Genomic DNA, 20,886 nt, shown 5'->3' with positions numbered 1-20,886 from the left:
GCCTTTGTGTTTCACTCATGTGTTTTTGAATGCAGTAGCATCTCTCATTCATTTATTTGTGAGTCTTACATCACCCTGTGTGCTTCCCAGGTGCCCTGACCCCTCACACCTCCTCCAGCCCCAAATGTGCCTCCCACCTAGCCCTTCTGAAAGAAATCACCAGGAGACATTAACTCAGGCCGCAAGGACCAACACTGGGCTTCCCCAGGACCCACAGAGACACTCCCTCACTGGATCAAACACACACCCGGACCTGCCATGTTCAGGGAGAGTTTCCAGCCCACACCTGTCTTGTTCCTCATGCAAACAGGTGTCTGGCAAGCCTGAACAACCTGGCTCAGATAACCTAGGTCCCTCTTAAACTCACCACAGGATGCAAGAGAAATATTGCATCACTCAGACGACATTCAGGCACAGACAGAAAGTCACACATGCACATACACATCCCAGAGAAACCTCGAAAACAGTAGGAAAGGATTGCTATACAAGGGCAATTCTTTTCTTCTTTTTGCATATCTTAAATAGAATACAGAGTTCATCGGAATCACTATTTCAATTTGAATACCTCATAACACAAATAAATGCCTTTTTTCTTTTTGAGACAGGGTCTTGCTCTGTTGCCTAGGCTGGAGTGCAATGTCACAATTATAGCTCACTGCAATCTCAAACTTCTGGGCTCAGGTGATCCCCTACACCTCAGCCTTTGAGTAAGTGAAGCCACACATGTGCATCACCATGCCCAGCTACTTTTTAAAAAATTTTTTGTAGAGATGGGGTCTCACATGTTGCCCAGGCTGGTCTCAAACTCCTGGACTCGAGTGATCCTCCTGCCTCAGTACATGTTATTTTTAAAACTTCTGTGCAAAATGACTTTAATGGGCACAGTGTCTCCATTTATGTTTCAGCCACTCATTCAGTGAGCTTTGGTTTTTACCTCATTGCCAGGGTAGTGTTCAGGGTAAGAAGAAAACAAGGTCAATCTATCATGTATCAAGGAAAGAATTCATTGAACACATCACTAGATTAAGTGTAAACCCAATCCTGTTATTGAAATATGATTACAATTTCAAAGTATGTGACAAAGATTTCTCAGTGCTAGCTAATGATCTGCATGTGACAAGTGGAAATACTATCCTACAGAAGAAGCCTCCAGCTCCACCCTCCAGTCCCTCAGGGCACACAGATTGAGGGGCTTTGACCTGGACAAGGTGTGTCTAATGAGGCAATGAGCCTCAGCTGTCATTCTGCTTACTGATGAACATGCCAGAACTCCTGTCTCCAAATAAACACATTCTTCCTGGGGGTCAGCACAGACGACGACAGGCTCATTCAAACCAGATCATCACTGCTCGGATTATTTTGGAGCTGTTCCTTGGGAACTTTCCTTATAACCAGTTTATCAGCCACATGGGAACATTAGCCACTTGTTTGATAGTCTGCTTCAGAATTAATATTTAAAAGAAAGGCAGGAAGCTAAGCATTGGGAGTCTCACCAACGGATCAGGGCGCAGCAGATGCCCAGCGCAAAGGAAGCCACTGGGCGCAGACAGTGGGAGCTGTCTCGGGGCTGTCACAGGGCCAGGCATCCTCTGGTGCCCAGAACAGTGCTTGGTACGCAGTTGGCCATTAAAAAATACTAGTAGAAAAAAATGGAGAAAAAAAGAAATGCAGCAACAGTATGATCAAATCCATAACCCACATACGAACCACTCAATTGTCCAGACCAGCCAGGTGCTGGGCTGCTCCTGCTGAAATGAAAGGAACGGGTGGGTCTCAAAGCCCCTTTCTTCTCTTTTCATCTTTTTTTTTTTTTTTTTTTTTTTTTTTTGAGATGGAGTCTTGCTCTGTCACCAGGCTGGAGTGCAGTGGCACTTTTTCGGCTCACTGCAACTTCCACCTCCCAGGTTCAAGAGATTCGCCTGCCCCCACCTCCTGAATAACTGGGATTACAGGTGCCTGCCACCATGCCAGGGTAATTTTTGTATCTTTAGTAGAGACGGAGTGTTCACTATCTTGACCAGGATGGTCTCGATCTCTTGACCTGGTGATCCGCCTGCCTCAGCCTCCCAAAGTGCTGGGATTACAGGCGTGAGCCACTACACCTGGCTTCATCTTCTTTTCTAATGAACACACAGGGTCAGGCTCTTCCCAGCCCCCACATTTATAAGCACATATTTGACATGAAGGCAAAGGTATGTCAGACTCATCATCATAGACAAAGGCAGTCAGGTTCAAAGCCAAATGTTGAATGCTCTGGCCAAAGCCTTCAGGTCCAGGCAGGCTCTCAGGGTGGCTGGAGACCTCACAAGGCCCTGACTTTCATGCCTACCTTGCTGCTCAGGGCCAGGGCTTTGAGAGGGTGTCAGCAGGAGACAGACCAGGTCACCGTGCGCTGGCCCTGCCTTCCAGGTGAAGCAGACACCTATCTGCAGAGCAGCCCTGCTTGCTCCTGCCTGAGGTTGAGGGGCCCACATTCCTTTAATTCAGCTAAGGCCCATGGAAGCCCTCCTTGGCCCACTGTCTGCCAGGGACCTCTAGAATCCACTGCTCTCCAAGCCAGGGTTAACAGGGCTCTCTCCAACCCTTCATACTTTTTTTCTAAAAGAAAAGGGGTTTCCCTGGCCGGGCACGGTGGCTCACGCCTGTAATCCCAGCACTTTGGGAGGCCAAGGAGGGTGGATAACGAGGTCAAGAGATCGAGACCATCCTGGTCAACAAGGTGAAACCCCGTCTCTACTAAAAATACAAAAATTAGTTGGGCATGGTGGCACATACCTGTAATCCCAGCTACTCAGGAGGCTGAGGCAGGAGAACTGCCCGAACCCAGGAGGCGGAGGTTGCAGTGAGCCGAGATCGCGCCATTGCACTCCAGCCTGGGTAACAAGAGCAAAACTCCATCTCAAAAAAAAGAAAAAAAAAAAAAGAAAAGAAAAGGGGTTTCACCAAACACTGCATGTTCTCACTCATAAGTGGGTGTTGAATAATAAGAACACATGGACACAGGGAGGGGAACATCACACACTGGGGCCTGTTGGGGGCTGGGGTTCTAGGGGAGGGATAGCAGGGGGTCAGGGGATGGGGAGGGATAACATTAGGAGAAATACCTCATATAGATGATAGGGAATGGATGCAGCAAACCACCATGGCATGTGTATATCTATGTTAACAAACCTGCACACTCTGCACATGTACCCCAGAACTTAAAGTATATTAAAAACAAAAAAAGAAAGAAGAGGGGTTTCAGAAGGTATTCCTCCTTGGGGTGGGGTCAGGGGTGTGGGGAATGGATAAGGGAGTGAGCTTTGTCCAGACAATCAAGATCTGCTGGTCTATTTCAGTTTTCCCGGAACATGAGCAAGGAATGCCTTTTCTGCACCCATTCAAATTGCATACACCTTATAAGAAAACAATGGCCCACAAGTGCGTCATTTCAGCAGCTGGCTGGCTTAGTACCCCTGGAAATCCCTGAAGTGGGCAAGCTGGTCATATCTGGTTCCATCAAGAAAATCTTACATCAATTCAGAAATTCCCCGGGTGACCCTCTCCTTCAGTCTACCCTCCTTGGACATACAGCAATTTTTATAAGTAACTCTATCAAATAGAATTATTAACTATCTTAGTGACCACGTTCTATCAAGGGCTAACAACACTCCAAGCCCTGAACTTAAAGTCAATTATCTTATTTAATCCTCATGAAAATTCTATGGTGCAGGGTTGATTTTAATTTTATAGAAATAAAAATAAGGTACGTAGGCAGTCCCTAAAATAGACTGACAAATTCACAGTCTGATGGAGTTCTGGGTGTAACTAGTATATGTTGTTACAGGTTGTTTTTCAGAGTTCATTGGGACTCGGGTTTTTTCTTTTCTTTTTTTTTTTTTAATTGTTGGGAGACAATATTATTACATGAGCAGAAAATAATACCTGAGTAGGCAGTATATAGAGTTATGATCCAAAAATACTCAGAAGCCAGGTTAATCGGACACCCGCAGAAGCCAGGCACAGCCAGTGCTTGGCTACAGGGTCTCAGCCACCTGGGAGGAGCGCAGGCCAGATGTCCACTTCCTCTGCTTAAACTCCAGCCCTCTGACCCCAGCTTCTCATGCTCCAGCCCAGCCTCCCAGGGCTGCATTGTGACTCTGGCCTGCCTGGATCTGACTGTGTGGCATCCTGTGAGCCAGGAAGTTTATAGGAACCACAGAGAGTAATGATATTTGTGGTCTTATTCACAAGGATTAGCCTACATCTGGCACATAATAAATGCTCAACAAATACTTGCTGACTTACTGATTCCTCCACAGGGCCTCTCCTTGGGCAAGTGAGAGCAGCCCCCTCCATCCTATATTCCTGAGCTGGGCTTACTCAGAGATGTGGTGCTTTATTTGGTCACCAAGTGTCACCTCCAGCTGAGTGCACCAGAGAAACCAACAAAGGGCATAAGGAGCCATGTGTTGACCTCCAGTGACTTCTCCTAGCCTGGGCCTGCTCTCAAGCAGGCTGTACTGATGGCTGCATCTGCCAGGGTTGGGAGCTCTGGGGGTATAAGCCTGGACCCCACAAAACTGAGGCACTACCCAGGACTTGTCCTGAGCAGGCATATTGACAGCTGCCTCCCCTCCTTCTCCGTCTCCAATCCTGTAGGTCTCCAAGATCTCATTCCTTGAAATATCCTGCTAAGGCATAAATTGGTAACTAAGGTAGAATAGTTACATTTGGAAGGCAGGGGCCAGGCGCAATGGCTCACACCTGCAATCCCCACACTTTGGGAGGCCAAGGCAGGTGGATCACGAGTTCAGGAGTTCGAGGACAGCCTGACCAACACGGTGAAATCCTGTCTCTATAAAAATACAAAAATTAGCCAGGCATGGTGGCAGGCACCTGTAATCCCAGCTACTTAGGAGGCTGAGGCAGGAGAATTGCTTGAACCTGGGAGGTGGAGGTTGCAGTGAGCTGAATTCATGCCACTGCACTCCAGACTGGGCAACAGAGTGAGACTCCATCTCGAAAAAACAAACAAACAAACAAAAGCAGGACTCACATCTGAAGAACTCACACACATAGAAATGCAGCTCTGATAGAGGAGAAGATGAGTGAGGAAGGTTTCGCTGAGGGCAAGAATCCTTGTCTCACTTTCCTCTTAAGTCATGCACAGTCAGGAATCAGCAGGAGTAGCAACTCAAAGGCCGACGCTGTGCCACACCCCCCAGAGGAACATGTACAAGGAGGTCCCAGTTATCGCAGCCTCGCCAGAGATGCCAGGCTGCCAGTAGCCTTTTGCCTAAACCACCTGTTTGAGAACCGGAGTGTGTGTGTGTATGTGTGTGTGTGTGTGTGTGTGTGCACGCGCACTGGGCTGCTGCTGCTGCTGAAATAAAAAGAAAAGGGGGTCTCAATGCTTTTTTTCTTCTCTTTCATCTTCATATCTAATGAACACACAAGTTGGGCTTAAACTATTAAAATTCTTCCCAGCCTCCATGTTTAAAGGCACGTACTTGAATTGTATGGGAGGGGGTGGGAAGACAGAAAGAAGAGAAGGAAAGAGGGAGGAAGGAGTAAGGGTAGAGAAGAGAGAGATCGAGAGGGTTAAGCTAATAGTTTTAGGGCCTTTAGTTCAGCAGCTATCCTGGGGAGCCCTTGTCTTGGGCACAGGGAAGATAAAAGTTAAGCACCTCTAAGGAGCTCATGGGCCAGCACAGGGGGATGAAACATCAAAAGAGAGACTGTCATTATAATGAGCCAGGTCTGATCAGACCAGCAGGGCCAGGATGTCTGGGACCACAGCGACAGGATAATCCATCCTTAGCTTGAGGTTTCAAAGCAGTTTTCCCAGGGCAACTTCACTCATGTTAAAAGATACATTTTTGGCCTGTTTCTCATCATTTAATGACAAAGATTTCCCCGACCTGGCATTCCTCTGTCAACACTCTGGAGAGCAGCTGTTTGTTCATGCCTCTGTAGCATGAAAGCACCCCAAAATTGGCCATGGAGGGCTGACCGTCTCTCCAGCCTGGCCCAGAGAGCTTTTCTGGTCCAGAGGTGTAGACGCCATGGGGAGAAAAGGCTCTGTGTCGGGGACCAGAAGTGCAGGGAGGAGAAAAGGCAGGTGCTCGCTGCGTCTTGGGATGTTTGCCAACAATGTTGTCCCAGATGCAGAGACGACAAGGTCATTCCAGGTGGAACCTGGACTTTTAGAAAATTTGGGGGACTCTCTTTAAGAAAAAGAAATAAAGGCCAGGCGCAGTGGCTCACAGCTGTAATCCTAGCACTTTGGGAGGCCAAGTCAGGTGGATCACCGGAGGTCAGGAGTCTGAGAGCAGCCTGGCCAACATGGTGAAACCTCATCTCTACTAAAAATACGAAAATTAGTCAGGTGTGGTGGCACGTGCCTGTAGTCCCAGCTACTCAGGTGGCTGAGGCAGGAGAATCACTTGAAGCCAGGAGGAGGAGGTTGCGATGAGCTGAGATCATGCCACTGCCCTCCAGCCTGGGTGACAGAGTAAGACTCTGTCTCAAAATAAAATAAAAAAGATTCCTCCTACAAGCTGTCAGAAAAGTAGGACTTACGAAGACACTGAAGGCTTCTTTGCAGAAAGCAGGCCACTGCAAGGCGGGGCCCCAAGGCTTAAGCTTCATGCCGACTTCATGGCAAACCCACCTCTGCTCAGAGGCCAAGAAATGGTCTTTCTCCGGAGGAAAGAATTGGGAGCCAGCCCACTCTGTGTAACTTGATCACCTGTGAACTGCCCAGGCAGAATGGCAGCTGTCACTGACAGAGGCCTGGCGGAGCGCCCCCGGCTTGTTCCCATGGTCTCCAGAAAGATGTCATCTTATTTTCAGAGCACAAACTTTCTTCGGCATTTCAGTTTGACATCCAAAATGTTCAAGGGAAGCAAACGACAGCACTCGGCAGAAAACAAAATAGCCTTTGCATTACATTTTTATTGCTGTTCTAATGAGCCAAGGGCACAGGATACTAACTTTTAAACAACATATCCAAAACATTTGCCCTTGACGAAGCTTGCGTTCTCTCTCTTTAGAGGTTACCCATGTCAGAGATTTGAACATCTCACATTAAAATCAGCAATGTATTTATCGTTTTTGGTCCCACCTCACATACGGCATTGCTAAAGATTAGGAAAAAAAGAGTCTGATGAGCAGGTGGAAACTGATGACGTTTTCCATCATCGGCTTCGCTACAGTGACTGCGACTGTTCTGATACTGTTAACACTAATGGTAACCAGCGCTCCATAAGACTTCACAAGTGATATGCAAATTGCATCAAGTGCCAACCTAAGCAGAGTTTAGGAAACAAAACGTAACTAAAGTGGTAACCCTGAAGAGTTTTTCACTCCAATATTCATCCCTTTCTCCACGCCAGTGCAACTTAAGGAAGCAACCCTTCATGTGACACGATTCTGACTGGTGACATGTAGGCAGAGGTCACTGGGGAAGAGGCCTAAATCCAAAGGACTGGGCCTTGTTAAGAGAAATCTCTGCATTCTATAGCTCTCTTTCTTCTTCCCACTCTCCCTACTGGATAGCCTGGGGGTGTAACAGTCATACTCAAAAACAAGGATAGGCAAGTGAGAAGGAGAGCCCTCTGTGCCAAGCGATGGGAAGATGACCCGGCGCGATGGGAGGGTGCCACAGCTGGGTCACACACCAGCCCTGCCCTGGCCTCCTCTGATGATTATTTTCTGAGATAAACATACCCTTATTTCTTGAAGCCGTCATCAGAAATATCAATCGTTCTGATACTTGGCTGTCAAATACATTTCTAGCTGATGCAAGAGAAAGAAAGAACCCGACCCTCTCCGATTCCATCACAAACGTATTAGAAGGTATGGGACAAGCAAAGCATTCTATGTTCTCTAAGCTTCCATTTTCTCCTGGGTAAAATAAGTAACTGTTCTTGACCTGCCTCCTTATGGAGTTGCTCTGAGGATGAAGTGACATATGCGAGGACACTCTGAAAACTGTCCACTGTATATGATTATCAGTGGCAGGTGCCATGCTAGGAGTGGGTCTAGTCTGAGTACCTGTCTCTGCTTGGGTGTTAGGATCAGCCACTAAAAGCTCTAGTTTCCAAAGTCTTCTCACAAAAGACTTCTCTGGCATAGAGGTGCCCCAGAGATAAAGGGCCAGCTAACACAGAAACCAAGTACAGAAACTCAGAATATTAGAGCGAGGGTCAGAGTGCCCCCCATTAACAGTGTCAGAGGAACCACACAACTGGTGGATGAGGAGGAATTTTCAGGCACAGCCCTGCATTAATTGCCTGGGGCTACTGCAATAAATGATCCCAAATTGGGTAGTTTATTTTATTTTTTTCTTAAAGGCCAGTGTAACAGTATTGGGTAGTTCAAAGCAACAGAAATTCGTTTCTTTCAGTGTCCTGGAGGCCAGATGTCTGAAATCAAGGTGTCAGCAGGGTCGTTTGCTTCCAGGGGCTCAGATGGAGAATCTGTCCCTTGCCTCTCTCCTAGCTGCTGGTGGCTCCCACCATTCTTGGCGTTCCTTGGTAGCACACACACCACTCCAAGCTCTGCCTCCATCCTCCCATGACTTTCTCCTCCCAGAGTCTGTGTCTGCTCCTTTTTTCATCTCTTACAACAACACCCCTCACTAGATTTGGGGTCCACCCTAAATCAGAGTGATCTCAATTTGAAATTTTTATTTAGTGACAGCTACAAAAATGCTTATTCCAAATAAGATCACATTCTGAGATATCTTTTGGGAGCCACCGTACAAATCCCAAGAGCATCCCTCATATGTTCTTGGGCTCAAGTACTGGGTAACAGGCTCACATTTTTGCAAAAGGGGAAGGGTGGGTTTTCCTTTGGGAGCCCAAAGGGTCTATGATCACAGCCTCCAAAGCCAGAGCTGCAGGAGGGAGGTTGCAAAACCAGCAGCAGCAGCTATGGGAAGGGATGCACCGCCTCCCCTGTATGATCCTTTCCGTGCTTACCTGACCAGCCACCTGTCTGTCTTGCCCAAGTTTCAGAACAATCTTAACAGGACATACCAAGTGTACTCAGTCCTCCTCATCCGTTCCCTCGCCCCTCTACCTGCCTCCCAACACCGAGTTCACAGGGCTTCAAATCATGCCACTATCTGCTTTTGGTCCAGCCTGAGACACAGAGTCCTAGGGCTGCACTGAGCCCCAGGAATCACCCAAGTCATAGCCCCTCCCCACGGTCATCCCCACAACACAAGTTTAGGTTCCAAAGCCTCTGCACACAACTCCCTAATCCTGAGTCCACTGAGCACTCAGGAGAGTGAAGTCTGTCCTGGTTTTTACCTCTGAGCCTGCCATGCAACCTGAGGGAGCTCTCCAACATGTTCTGCGAGGACTCCTGCCTTGCTCTAGCCAGGCTTCTTGAATCTCACCCCTTCCCACTATCTTCCACTGTTGATGCACAGAGACACCTTGAAGAATGCTGAGTGAAACAGAAGCATAAGGAGAAGGGTTGTAGGGCCATAGATGCTGACCTATCAGGTATCAAGGCCTCAGGAAGCCTCAGAGCTCACATGATTTGGGGAGAAAAGGAATCTATAATCATACTGGGAAACCCATGGCAAATGTCAAGTGGCAGAATAGACATGAAAGCCCCAGAGAAAGTTAGGAGAAAGGAACGACCACCTCAGCGTGGCAAAGGTGGAATTTGATTTAATCAAGAGAATGTTCTCTGATCGTGCTTGGCCATCTTCTCATATGTCCCAACAATGTCTTAACCAATCACAGGGCTGATGACATCTCAGTCTGTACCTCTAGCCAAGGGCTTGTTTCACAGTCTCACAACTGTTATCTGTAGTTCTACTGGGCATCTCCACTTGGATGTCTCACAGGCCCTCAACCTCAACACAGCCAGACTTGAGCTCTTCTTTTTGTTGTTGTTGTTGAGACAGAGTTTCACTCTTGTCATCCAGGCTGGAGTGCAGTGGCTCACTGCAACCTCCACCTCCCAGGCCTAAGCAATTCTCCTGCCTCAGCCTCCTGAGTAGTTGGGATTACAGGCACCCGCCACCACACCCAGCTAATTTTTGTATTTTTAGTAGAGATGGGGTTTCACCATGTTGGCCCGGCTGGTCTTGAACTACTGGCCTCAGGCGATCCACCTGCCTTGGCCTCCCAAAGTGCTGGAATTACAGGCGTGAGCCACTGCACACAGCCGAGATCTCATTCTTCCTCCTTGGGTACACAACCTTGCTGGCTTCCCAAGCAGATGTCTAGAAAGCACCTTCAACAACTTCCTTTCCTTTACCCACTTATGCAATCACATAGGCACAGAATAAATACATTTAAGAGAAGGAAGAGAGGGAAAAGGAGTTCATGTGGTTGAGCCTCAATCACTAAATTCTTAATTAATTCAGAGGCTCAATCTGCCCTAGGGGACACAGAGCTGATACTGATGTTTCCTGTCTCATATGCTTCCCTTCTTCCCGGCTAACAGGATCATAATTCTGCTAGGGGAGCAAAGTACCCAGCTGAAACCACTGTGTAATTTCTCAACGTCCTTCACTGCTAAGAGCAGCCATGTGACATGATGCTGGCCAGCCAGCTGCAGGCAAAAGTCCCCAAGAAAGAAGTCCCTTTCTCGAAATGAAAAAAAGCAAAACCTCACTGAAAGAGAGCCCTTTCATTGCCCTTTGCACCTTTGCCCTGCCCTCCTTCCTGCTTAAAAGGAGGCAGCCATCCTGCAGCCACAGGCGAACAAGCATGACAATTGATTGGCAAGAGAATGGTGTGTGGAAAGATGGGCAGAACCTCACCCCTGAGGCCGCAGACACCAGGACGGCCCATTCCTGCGTGCCTCCCTGCAGACCTCCTTTTGAATAACACAAAATAAGCCACTCTGTGTTTAATCCACTGTAGTCAGGTTTTCCGTTATTTATGTTCCCGCTTTCTGCCATTATTTTATCATTGGTATTCATATATATGCACCGCTATGTATATCCTACAAACTCCTCAATAATCCTTCACAAAACATAGGGAATGTCATGTCATGAATACTGTGCTACTGCCTAAATTTTCCCCCTTCAAAAAGGAAGAATTTGCTGCCCAGTACTGTTAGTCCTTGTACGGTTTGTGTCCTTGCCCAAATCTCAGGTCGTCTTGTAATCCCCACTGTTGGAGGTGGAGCCTCAAGGGAGGTGGATTTCCCCTTGGTGCAGTTCTGGTGATAGTGTGGGAGATCTCATGAGATCTGGTTGTTTAAAAGTGTGTGGCACCTTCCTCCTCTCTCTCTTGCTCCCGCTCCCACCACGTGAGATGCCTGCTTCCCCTTTGCCTTCCCTAATGACTGGAAGCTTCCTGAGGCCTCCCCAGAGGCAGAAGCCTCTATGCTTCCTGTACAGCCTGCAGAACTGTAATTAAACCTCTTTCCTTATAAATTACCCGGTCTTGGGTATTCCTTTATAGCAGTGGAAGAATGGATTAATACAGTCCTCTTTGAGAGTTAACTTTGCTCAAGGGAGATGCTTACTCAAGGTCACACTCCTTCCTGAGAAGGCACATTGCCAACAGCCAATGCAGGATATCTATGCCTGGTCCCCTATCCCCAACTCAGATCTCTCTGATGGACCATGCCCCTGGGATTAGCTGAGACCTCTGGTGACTGTATCACATCCTGACTTTTCCCTCTGCTCCCATGGATGTTAATCCTAAGAGCATTCCCAAATCAGGCAAATCTACCTCAGCATCTTCTTCAGAGACACAAACCTGCAAAGAAATACCCTGTTAACAGAACGTGAGAAAGAGAAGCCTCCACCCACAGGTCAGGAAGTCTAGAGTACTCGTGTTAAGACATTCTCAATTTTACAAGGACATTCTCGATTTTACAAGGGCATTCTCGATTTTACAGGGACAGAGATTTTTTCTTAAACAATCAAGTATAAAGTAGCTTTGTCAAAATAGCATTAACACCAAGTCAGAGCTCATGTGTGTCCCATACTGGCTTAACAACCCAGGCCCCAGAATGACTTCTTTGCTTACCAGGGATTCTTTCAACTTTTTACTACTTGGCTTAAATGTTAACAACCTATTGTCTGATTTTTTATGGACTTTTAAACACTGTTGCCAGCCTCCTGGAAAAGATCTGTTTGTGTTAGCTATTCAAGCATGAATATTGGAATCTGAAAACAAAGAATACGATCTGGTGAGCTCGTGGGACTTATCTTTCCAGAGGAAAATGCTCCCCGTGTCTACACACTGTCCAGCAGCAGGTGCACCCACCTTTCTATAACCAGAGGTGTGTTCACGCCAGATGTGTTCTGTTTAGGGCTGGAATCAGCATGTATATTTGTGTTTTAGATAAATTGACTTAGTACCAACATGCGTCTGAGTCATGGAGCAATGAATTTGGATTCCAACCACCCAGGTGGGCTGAAACTCTGGATAGGTAAGGAAAGCGTTGTAAAGATATTTCAGAATGTCACGAAGAACTGTGAGCTCTAAGAAAACTCTACTATGAGTTTAGTGCAAAGGACTTGAGCACAGGAAATATGATCACAGGAGAGTGTAGTTTGGTCCAGAGAAATTCCATGAACAGAGTCCTGCTTCGGTTCAGGTAACTTCAACACAGAGGAGAGGTTGTAAAAGAAGATTCTTCATCTCAAAATTGAGTCTGGAAGAGGTCTCAGAGAAAGATCTTGTCACACTAAACAGAACTGGAAACAGCTATAAAAGTTGAATTTTGCAGTCAATCTGGAGATTTTTCTTAGTTATATCAAATAATGGAGAAACTCAGCTGAAGAGCACAAAATGAGCGAGCGGTACATCATCAACGGGTGGCATGGAACCCAGAGACCCGATCAGAGATGGAGAAACCTCCAGACCCTATGTAGAAGGACCCGCCTCCCGTGCCCTGTGTACTGGAGGAGGCACTGAGGAGCAGGAGTCTGGCTTACTTGGAGCCAGTGACTCTTCCCTTTCACTCACACCGACACCACACCAGTCATTTCATTGTGTGAGTAAAAAACCCAGCTCACCTTTTATTCTGTCTACAAATCTCACGAGACAAAGAGCACAGATCCATGGGTAGAGGGACAAGCCCACCCATTGAGGAAGGAGAGTCTTAATCACCTTTGGCCTTCTACATTGCATCTCAAAAGGAGAAATTAGAAGTTAGCCAGAGGAGGGACCGGTCGGCACCGCCAGCTCAGTTAAGGGTAAGACCCCTACTGCTAACCACAATCCCATCTATAGATCACAGATACGGTATGGAGGAATCTCTCTGAAGGCATTATTTTTACTTAAGCAGGATCAAACCCCCAACCCCAGCCTACTTCATGGGTCAAGACCCTTTCACACGTAATTTCCAGAGTTGTAAGCCCAGGACCCTTTCACATAGACTTGTAAACCCAAGACCCTTTCACATGTAATTTCTAGAGTTGTAAGCCTTTAAAAGGGCAGGGACCTTTTTTATTTTTGAGACAGAGTCTCACTCTGTTGCCAGGTGTCAGGCTGGAGTGCAGTGGCAGGATCTTGGCTCACTACAACCTGTACCTCCTGGGTTCAAGCAATTCTCCTGCCTCAGCCTCCTGAGTAGCTGGGACTATAGGAGCGCGCCACCACGTCCAGCTAACTTTTGTATTTTTAGTAGAGACGGGGTTTCGCCATGTTGGCCAGGATGGTCTCCATCTCTTGACCTTGTGATCTGCCTGCCTCGACCTCCCAAAGTGTTGAGATTACAGGCGTGAGCCACTGCACCTGGCCAAGAGCAGGGACTTTCTTTGTTCAGGCGAGTTCAGCTGTTAGGCAACTATGCTGCCCTGCTCCCAGCTGAATAAATCACCCGCTTCCTTCCCAGGTCGGTGTTCGAGAGGTTTGTCCTGCGGCTTTTCCTGCTTTACCATGCCACAAATGGGTTTTCTTCTTGCTCAGAGTGTCTTTAATGCTAACTCAGACATACTGGCCTCCCCACGCCCACGCGATGGCCTTCCTCAGGACTGGGAGGCAGGACGGGGCTGCTGCTCACACAGAATCCCACAGAACAGTCCCTGGTAAGGTGGGCAGCCGGCGACTAGGGCTGAATCATGTCCCACTCTCACAGACTCATACATTGAAGTCCTAACCCCCTAGGCCTCAAAATGTGACTGTATTTGGAGACAGGGTGGGTAAGAAGGTAATTAAAGTGAAATGAGGTGACTCAAATGGGCCCTAATTTACTATGACCGCTGTCCTTATAAGAAGGGGAGAGGAAGACACAGACACACTGAGAGAAGACACCATCCACAAGCCAAGGAGAGAGGCCATGGGAGAAACCAGTTCTGCGCACACCTTGATCTTGGACTTCCAGCCTCGAGTCCATGGTACTTTGTGATGATGGTGGCCAGAGCAGACCAACAGCCTTTCCCGACAAAAGTCTTAAGACGCTACTGTGTGTGCTTGGGATTAGGGGCCACTGTGTTGGTATTGCTTACCTTATCCCCTGAGGGCCTAGCGCTTCGGCTGGCCTATAGGATACTCAACTCACTGTGTTTGGAAAATCAGTGAAAGACTCAGGATGAACCTTCCCGGGACTGAAACTCTCCATGTGGCCTCACTCTGCTAGAGGGCCTTCCCTGGGTGGTTGCCAAGAATCTTCCTCTGTTCCAAAAAGCTATAAATGCATAGCAGTAGTAACCTGTCAATGACTATCAGCCCACGAGAAGAGGGGAGGTGAGAATGAACACTTTTTATTTTTGTTTTCTTTCAGGCCTCGGCACAATTGCCTTAGGTAGGTCAAGGCTTAATTGTAATTTCCTTTTAGGAAGGTAACTATGGTATTGTTCCACCCTGGCTGGTAAGACAAATCATGTTCAGTAATATTAGTGACATTCAGGAATTTTTCTCGCGAGTACTCGTCGCTCTAGCACCAGCGCCATTTGATCCCTCCCAACTTCTGTCAATGGCTCCTCCATTCTCCCAGGGCTCAGCCTCCAGCTCCCAAAGTCATGCTTGTTTCTTTTCTATCCTTTAATCTCTAAATCCAACCAGTAACAAAATCTGTTTTCCTTTTCCCTTGCCTGTGCCTCTGACTTCTTCTTCAGGTCCCCCACATTACAACCCAGTTCATGCCTCACAACACAAGAATTCTCAATGATTCCCCCTGCCTCTACACTTTCCACTTCATTGTGTGATGTTTTTGCTGCAAACCTCACCTGTGTCAAGCCTCAGAAACTCTTTCCTGGGACCCTGGGTCAAGAAGACCAAAGGTTTGTCTTAGTCATTTTATACCTGGAAGCTATGGCTGAGAAGTCTGCAGAAGGACGGAGAACGAGAGGCTAAGAAAAATTGCTAGAAATGTCTGCTACATTCATCTACAGCCAATAGGACTCTTCTAGAAGCAGAAAGCCCATTTCCAGCTGCTGCTCTACAAAATACACACAACCAGCTTCACCTTAGGTTGTTGGACACAGTAACTCAGCTTTCAGAACATGCCAGAGTTCATAGGTAAACAGCTAATAACCTTTCCTCCTCATTTATTTTTGCAAGGATTGTTGTAAGATGGGGTGGGGTTGGGGAGAGAGGTGGCACGTGCAGGCCAGAGGAACGTGGGGAGAGAAGGAGGCTGCTCCCAGGAACACAGAGTCACTGCCAAGAACTAGAAGTCTATCCTCCGCCCTGCGCAGTTCAGTGGCTTGTAGGCTGAGAGAAGGAGAGTGACATCTGGGATTTATTCTGTGTGAGACATTTGACCTCCAGTGTCATGCCTCAGCAGGCTCAGTGTGGGGCTGAGGCCAGAGAAGTAGAATAGAACATACAGCGCAGGCAAATGTTGACGGAAGAAATATTCATATGTTCTTCTCTGGACGCAAACTATAAATAGCCTACCCTCCAACAGGAGGTCTGGTGGTAGATTTCCTGCTTATATTAACTCTTAAAACGAATTAGTCTGTTTGGTTTGGTTAGCCATGGGAGGATGAATTCCTGGACAGCACTGATACAATATAACCATCCTCCTCTGCCTTGGGTTTTTAATGAGAAACCATGACCATGTGTGCGCCATGGGAGTTTCTGAAGCTGAGAGTCCTATAATGGCCAGCAATCGACCCTAACTCTGAGCCTAGTATCTCCACACCTGACATGCAAAAGTGTCTTGGAATGAACAAAGGACATGGAAAACAGAAATCATTTTCCTTATTAACAACTAACAAACCAGCCCTGACATGTCCACCCAAACTCCTGCATCCTGGAGTTACTTCCTTAGTCTGCCCTCGCTTCAATCCCTACCACAATAAAGCTTTGAATACTCTGTCCCTACAGTACCTACTACCTTTGAGTTCCCAAAGCTGAGGCTCTGGGGAAAAGTGCAGAAAGACATCTCCAAAGGGATCTGGATCGGTTCATCCAAGGAGAAGGATGCGGAGCTCTTCTGAGTCAGGGTCAATTCTGTTTCCTTGTCTGTCAAATAGAAAAATCTTCTGTTTAACCCCTACCATTCCTTCTTGCATACAGATCTATGATATTAAAATACTGCTCTTTTCAGCCCTAGGCATAGGGTAAGACAAAGCTAACCCACAGCAGAAGGCTCTGGGAAGGCTAAAGATACTTCAGGAAAGGTAATTCTAGTTATTAAAAACCACATGCAGAAACCTAGTAAACTACCACTGCTAACAAATATTAACATTGCTTTATTAGTCAATTGATTCCTTTAATTGAGCATGATGATCACTTATAGAAAATGTGTGTGCTCGGGACAGTCACATGCTGATCAACTGGCTCTTTAGAAAAACAAACAAACAAAGCCCTGAACTGTAGCGTTTGTAGATTTTCATGGTGTGAATAGTACTGCTATGGCCAGTTTCAAGGTATGAACCTGATGTCACGCGACCACTCGACAGGGAATTGGGAACATGTGTATAATTGGCTCTTGAGGGCCAGCTCAGGATCCATCACACCGCTAGTTGGATACATTCTGAGCAACATCAAAATTTGCTGAAATCAGCTTAAATTCCTATATTACGATTTTTTAATTTCCTCCTTTCACTATTTGCAACAGGAAGATCTAGTCTGACAATAAACAGACACATATTTTCAAACTGAACTCCCGTGAGTGGAGAGAGTAAGTGGTAAAATGACTGAAAACCAGAATGGGGTCCAGCCACCTGGCCCTTCTCCTGCAGGGCAGAGATCATGGTGGTAAGTTCTCCTGATGACAAGCCACGTGACCGCCTCGCTGCTGGGGTGGCCTGTGCTGGCAGCAGCCCTATTTCCGTCACACAGTTAGTGAGCTGTATGCCAGTTACCCAGCTCAACCCACAGCCCATGACATGTATTCAAGAAGTGTTAATCAAATACGAATTCATTCTCTAACAAGGTCTTGAACGCCAACCATTAAGACACTGTGGGTTTTGTTCTAATAAAATCAAGTACATCCAACAGACCACTGGCCAGTTGAGTGGGAAAGGAAAGTAATGGGTGATGTCCAGAAGGCAAGATAAACACCATCCTCTCTCACAATGGCCAGACTCATTCTGCTGACATAGGGTAAGATGAAATTAACCCACAGCAGAAGGTTCTGGGACAGCTAAAGATACTCTCTTCAGGGAAAGTAAATCTAGAGATTAAAAACCACATTCAGATGCACCATTATCTCTACTGAGAAGCAGTGTTCCTTGGGTACCTACCTAGACTAGAAGCTGTAGAGCCCATTATCCTTGTACAACTTAGTTTCCTCATTTTTTCTTTTCTTTTCTTTTTTTTTTTTGAAATGGAGTTTCACTCTTGTTGCCCAGGCTGGAGTACAATGGTACAATTTCGGCTCATTGCGACCACTGCCTCCCAAGTTCAAGCGATTCTCCTGCCTCAGCCTCCTGAGTAGTTGGGATTACAGGCACCAGCCACCATCCCCAGCTGATTTTTGTATTTTTAGTAGAGATGGGGTTTCAGCATGTTGGCCGGGCTGGTCTTGAACTACTGGCCTCAGGTGATCCACCTGCTTTGGCCTCCCAAAGTGCTGGAATTATAGGCATGAGCCACCGCACCTGGCCAGTTTCCTCATCTTTAAACAAGGACATCAATGCCTATTTTGCTAGCCTAATGAGGGAACGTGTTCTCTTTCCAGGTCCATGAGGGGGCGTAGCTTTAAGGGCAAGAATTTTCCTGCGCCATGCCCCGCTCCCAACTCTTTCCATCCAGGAGATTCAACGGTTTCTGTTTGAATTTCGTGGGCGTGGGAAGAAACTAAAAGCCAATCACTCCAGCGGAAGTTCTAAGGAACTCCTGTCATTGGCCCGGGGTCTTGGAGAAGGTGGGGCTTTCTCCCAGGATAAAAGTCCGTGCTCCCTCACCTGCGCCGGATTTCCAACTTTCTGGAATCCCCTCCCACAGGGTGGGAGCTCCCTCTGGGATTTCCACTCTGGAATTCCCTTCCACACTCTTCAGGGAAGCGTTTCTGTCTCTTTTCCCTGCCTAAATAAAATCACCTTTCTGCAACACTTTTTGGGTCTGATATTCCCTTTAGGAACATATGGTCCACCCACAGTGGCCCAACAAATTATTCCTTAAGAGGTTGGAGGCCAAGAACCCACAATAATCACCAGCATCCAAGAAAAAACCTGGTTACGCTATCATGCAGATTAAGTGAAACAGCATATGCAGTGCCTAGCCCTAGGTCTAGGGCATGAAGGTTTAGTAAATGACAGATGTTATGATGACTATTACATTCATGTAAGTCTTCACGCCCCTTTTTTCTATCTTCTCACACATTTATATTGACCCCATGCTGGTAAAAACGCATCTCAGCCCTATCAGAAATACTGATCTGCTGCCCCTTCTCTGAGGTGTCTGGGAATTGTTTTGTATTAAGATTCCAAGCCACTCAAACTGTAGGCAATAAGTAAAATCTTCCTTAGCTGGTGGGACATGGTGTGGGGTCACAGTTTCAGCATTTTTGCCCTGTGGACCGTGCTAGGTAGGACAATGACCCACTAAAGATGTCCACATCCTAATCCCCAGAACCTATGACTATGTTAACCTTACATGGCAAAAGAGATTTTGCTGATGTGATTAACTTTAGGATTTTTAGGTGGGGAGATTATTCTGCCTTACCTGGGTTAGCCCAATTTGATCTGCAGGATCCTCTGAGATGGGGACATGAGGGTCAGGATCAGAGAAGAAGATTGGATGATGGAAGCAAAGGTTGGGGTGATGAAGCCAGGAGTCAGGGAGTGGTGGCAGCCTCTAGAAATGGAAAGAGGCAAGGAAGGGAATCTCCCCTAGAACCTCCAGATGCTTGCTCACACCTTAACTTTGGTCTAGTGAGACAGATATTTTACTTCTGTCTTCCAGAACTGTAAGGTAACAAATTGTTTAAAGCCGCTGAGTTCATGGCAATTTGTAATAGAAGGGACAGGAAATTAATACTAAGGCAAATTATAAAACATGGGTCATGAGTTCCAGAAGGGGAGCAATCCTTCCTCTCCAAACCCTGCATGTGAGAAGAAAGGATACAGCCTCCTTTTGTTCTGTGACTGTGTCACTTCCTCAGGCAAGACTTTTAGAGCAGAAAAGTACTGGTCACCAACAAGTCCTCAAACCTTCCAATATCACAGCTTAAGTCAGGGATAGGAAAGGAAGAAGGTTTAGTGTGCAAAAGCTATAAGCTATCAGTATTGTGGAAGTCAGGTGATTATATAAATATATATATATACACACACACGTATAGTAGATATTATATATTGTGGAAGTCAGGTGATTATATAAATATATATATATATACACACACACATGCATAGTATACATTATATATATACATGTAGTATACATTTATATATTATATATACTTGTATATACTATAGAGTGACATATACTTCTATGTATACACAGTATATATAGAAGTATATAAATATAATATATATTTATATATACTTTATAATATATAATATATACTTTATATATCTACTACTACATATACACCATATATAAAGTATGTATTATATAGAATATATATTATAAATATATAATATATACTTTATAAATTATTACATATTTTATAATACATATCATATAATAAACTAATATATTAAATGTAATATATTACAATACATATTATATAATATGTAATTTATTATATAATGTATATTATTATAATATAGACATACTTTATAATAAAGTACAGTACATATACTTTGTAATATATAATATATATACTTTATACTTTATATAAACTAAGTATACTTTATATACTTTATAATATATATTATATACATTATACTTTACATGTTTTATATATACATATACTTCATATGACTTTATATATATACTTTATATACATATGCAGAATATGTATTATTTAAAGTATGTATCCTTAAGTGTATACATACTTTATATATAATTTATAATATATATACACACTTCATATAAAGTATGTGTACTTTATATATACTTTATATTATATTATATACTATAATTTACATATATTACATTATTCTTTACATATATATTATATATACTTTACATACTTTATATATACATATTTTATATATATACTTCATATATATGTATATGTATATTTAAAATAAATATATTTTTATATATATTTATATTTTATTTATACTTAAGGTATATACATAAATACATATGTAATATATACTTATTGTAATTTGTAATAGAAATTACAAATATACCTTAAAAGGTATATATGAAGTATATACCTTAAATATGGATAAAATATATTATATATAATATATATAGATACATAAATATATATAAAGTGTGTGTACATATACATGAGTAAAGTATACATGTATATAAAGTATACACATATTAAGTGAATGTGTACACACACACACACACACACACACAAATTATGTTAAAGAAAAGTTCACAATAAGGATACTGAGCGGACCAAGAAAGCTAAGTAAATGATTTTCCAAATAGATGCTGAAGAGGAATTAGA

The sequence above is a fragment of the Saimiri boliviensis genome, chromosome 4 (genome assembly GCF_048565385.1).
Source record: "Saimiri boliviensis isolate mSaiBol1 chromosome 4, mSaiBol1.pri, whole genome shotgun sequence".
NCBI lineage: Eukaryota > Metazoa > Chordata > Mammalia > Primates > Cebidae > Saimiri > Saimiri boliviensis.
The sequence above is the reverse complement of the archived record's forward strand: the minus strand, read 5'-3'. Positions refer to the sequence as shown.